The following is a 4,152-nucleotide window of genomic DNA, read 5'->3' as shown; positions in this document are numbered from 1 at the left end:
TCATCTACTCGAAAAGTTACATCCGAATTTAATCGGGGGAACCCCGTTAAACATTTTCAAAATCCTCAAAAACCTAACAGAAAAAAAGATACGGGGCTTTTAAGATCTGGAGAGGCAAAAAAATTCAAACTTACTAATGGCGCATCTGGCCATGGTGCGCCATTACTATCTTCCCGCCTTCAAAATTCAAAAAAAAAAAAAAAGTTAGTAATGGCGCACCTGCCCACGGTGCGCCATTACTATGCCGTATATATGGCTGGGCGTGGTCCTCTCCTCCTTACCTCTTCATTCTTCTCCTCCACTCCACCTCTCCTCCACCCATCTCCTCCTTTCCTCCACTCCATCTCCCCTTCTCTCCTCCACCATACTCCGCTCCTCCTCTCCGGCGACCTCCTCCTCCCTCCTCTCCTCCCCTCCCCTCATGGTTTCTCCTCCCTCCTCTTCGGTGATCTCCTCCTCCCTCCTCTCCGGTGAGCTCCTCCTCCCTCCTCTCCGGTGAGCTCCTCCTCACTCCTCTCCTCCCCTCCCCTCACGATTTCTCCTTCCTCCTCTCCGGTGCTCTGGTGAACTCCTCTCCGGCGACCTCCTCCTCCTCTCCGGCGATGTAGGCGAGCGCCTCTCCGGTGACCTCCTCCTCCTCCTCTCCCGTGACCTCGGCCCTCCTCTCCGGCGAACTCCTCTCCGGCAAAAGAACACGACAAAAGAACGTACAAGATCCAAAAACGAGAACAAAATTTGAAAAAAATTCGTGCAAAAAAATGAGCAAAAAAGGGGCAAAAAAATCACGATCCAGATCCAAATTCAAAATTCAAAATAGCAATGGCGCCCGGTGGGGGTTAGACGGTGCGCCACTACTATTTTCCCGCCTTCAAAATTCAAAAATACTAATGGCGCACCGTGGCCTATACTAATGGCGCACCAGTGGCCTACACTAATGGCGCACCATGGCCTATACTAATGGCGCACTGCCTGGTGCGCCATTAGTATACCAGATACTAATGGCGCACCACTGGTGTGCCATTAGTAAAAAATACTAGTGGCGTGGTACTGGTGGCGCACCAGTAGTGCGCCATTAGTAGGCAAAACTGGTGCACCACTAGTAGGCCTTTTCCTAGTAGTGATATTGCAGACGGAATCGACCTGGATGAGTTCATCGACCCTGCCAGCCCTCCTCCTGCGGAGTGAACAAACTCTAAGCCCCAATTAAATTTGCCTCGGTATGCCGAGTGATTTTGTAACCGTTAAACTGCTTCGGGCCTGATGCCCGAGTACTTTTATCTGCGGTTCGGGACCTCATGGGATTTATCTGGACTTGGTTTTTCCTTGAATATGCTTGTCTTTGTCTCCGAGCAGACTTGTTTCTTCACTCGGAGCAGACTCTTGTATTTGTGTTGCAGCTCTGAAGAGTAGGTCCCGGACGAGTTGCACCTCGTCGTCCTTGTGGATCGAGATGGAGCGGTGTTGTACTTGTCGCGCAGCTCCGTCGAGTGGGTCATGGACAAGAGCACTAGGTGCTGTGCACTACCTGCACCTCGTCATCCTTGCGGATCGGGATGGAGCGCACGTTGTACTTGTGGCGCAGCTCCGTCTTGTGGGTCATGGACAAGAGCACTAGGTGTTGTGCACGACCTGACCTCGTCGTCCTTGCGGATCGGGATGGAGCGCACATTGTACTTTGGGCACAGCTCCGTCGAGTAGTAGTTTTTACCTTAGGCGAGTACGGGACTGCAGCTAAGCCCCCGAGTGAGAGGATTGCTCTACACTCGGTAGGTTTTTTAAAACTTAGGCGAGTATAGGACTGCAGCTAAGCCCCCGAGTGAGAGGATTGCTCTTCTCTCGGTAGGATTTTTAAAACTTAGGCGTGTACAGGACTGCAGCTAAGCCCCCGAGTGAGAGGATTGCTCTTCACTCGTTAGGATTTTAAAAACTTAGGCGAGTACAGGACTGCAGCTAAGCCCCCGAGTGAGAGGATTGCTCTTCACTCGATAGGATTTTTAAAACTTAGGCGAGTACATGACTGCAGCTAAGCCCACAAGTGAGAGGATTTCTCTTCACTCGGTAGGATTTTTTAAAACTTAGGCGAGTACAGGACTACAACTAAGCCCCCGTGTGAGAGGATTGCTGTTCACTCGGTAGGATTTTTAAAACTTAGGCGAGTACGGGACTGCAACTAAGCCCTCGAGTGAGAGGATTGCTCTTCACTCGGTAGGATTTTTAAAACTTAGGCGAGTACAGGACTGCAGCTAAGCCCCCAAGCACTAGTAGAAAAAGGGCCTTTAGTCCCGGTTTTGGAACCGGGACTAAAGGGTCGTTACTAAAGCCTCCCCCTTTAGTCCCGGTTCTTACACGAACCGGGACTAAAGGCCCTCCACGTGGCCGCTGCCTGGGGGTCCACCTTTAGTCCTGGTTGGTAACACCAACCAGTACTAAGGGAAATTTTGTTTTATTTTATTAATTTTATTAATTTTTTTATTTTCAAATTTCTGAAGTATTTTAACCTCTAATCTCTAATCACCCCTCATCACTGCTCAATTTATAACCTCTAATCTCTAATCACCCCTTATCATTCCAAATCATCTAACTTCCCGGACGGTCACCCATCCTCTCACTACTCCAACCTGAGCACGCTTAACTTCCAGGTTCTATTATCCCGCGTTTCCAAGTCTGCACTTGTTGTTTTCCTGACAATAGTAAGATGTCAATCCTATTAACCCTCAGGAATTTAGCTTGAGCATGAAGTCACACATTTCACTGTTTGAGTTTGAAACTATTGTTCTAAAAAAACAATAATTATTTAGTAACACTAATATTTCTTGAATAAGTAGTTTGACCATAGTTTGACCACAGTTTGACCAGATTTGACCAAAATTCAAAAAAACTGAAATAATTATTTAGTAACACTAATATTTCTTGAATAATTAGTTTGACCATTGTTTGACCACAGTTTGACCATAGTTTGACCATATTTGACCAAAATTCAAAAAAACTAAAATAATTATTTAGTAACACTAATATTCTTGAATAATTATTTAGTAACACTAATACTTCTTGAATAAGTAGTTTGACCATAGTTCGACCAGATTTAACAAAAATTCAAAAAAAACAGAAATTTGAGCATAACTTTTTTTCCTTTTAGAATTTGAGGATTCTAAAAATTTGCAAACAGGCCGTAGGAGGTCGAAATCGGATGCGGATTTTCGTGCTGAACATTTTGATATATTATACGTTTTTTCTGACATCGTATGCAAAAGTTATAGCCATTTTACATTTTCCCTACACTTTTTGCAAAACATGTCCAAATTTAAGTTTTTAAATTTTCCTAACTAGTACATGTAGTAACATAACTACATCTGGAAGGATTTTAATTTTTAAGTTTTTATCATTTTCTTTTGCTTTTTACAAAACTGAAAAGGCGATCCACAGGGGGGGAGGGGGTAGAGTTTGAAAATGGGACCTTTAGTACCGGTTCGTGCCATGAACCGGTACTAATGCCTCAAATCCCATTAGTACCGGTTGGTGGCTCGAACCGGGACTAAAGGTCTAACCTTTAGTACCGGTTGGTGCCACGAACCGGCACTAATGGGCATCGCACGCTTTAGTCCCGCTTCGTGGCACCAACCGGGACTAAAGGTCCCATTTGAACCGGGACTAATGCATGTACGGTGCCCTAGCCGCTTGAACCGGGACTAATGCTCACATTAGTCCCGGTTCGTAATGCAACCGGGATTAATGCTCTTTTCTGGCCGAACCAAAGCCCTGTTTTCTACTAGTGAAGTGAGAGGATTGCTCTTCACTCGGTAGGATTTTTTAAAACTTAGGCAAGTACAGGACTGCAGCTAAGCCCCCGAGTGAGGGGATTGCTCTTCACTCTGTAGGATTTTTAAAACTTTGGTGAATCGGGTTCGCGGCTAAGCTCCCAAGTGAGAGGATTGCTCTTCACTTGGTAGGATTTTTAAAACTTAGACGAATCGGGTTCGCGGCTAAGCCTCTGAGTGAGAGGGTTGCTCTTCACTTGGAGTTTGTTTTTGAAACTTAGGCAAATCGGGTTCGCAGTTAAGCCACCCACTGGGGGTTTTGAGCATAAAACCTTGACAGGATAACAATTATTAAGGTAAAAATATTGTTTTTAATAAGCAAACTGAACGATTCTTA

This window comes from Triticum aestivum, chromosome 2D (genome assembly GCF_018294505.1).
Source record: "Triticum aestivum cultivar Chinese Spring chromosome 2D, IWGSC CS RefSeq v2.1, whole genome shotgun sequence".
NCBI classification, from domain to species: Eukaryota; Viridiplantae; Streptophyta; class Magnoliopsida; order Poales; family Poaceae; genus Triticum; species Triticum aestivum.
This window is presented reverse-complemented; position numbering follows the sequence as displayed.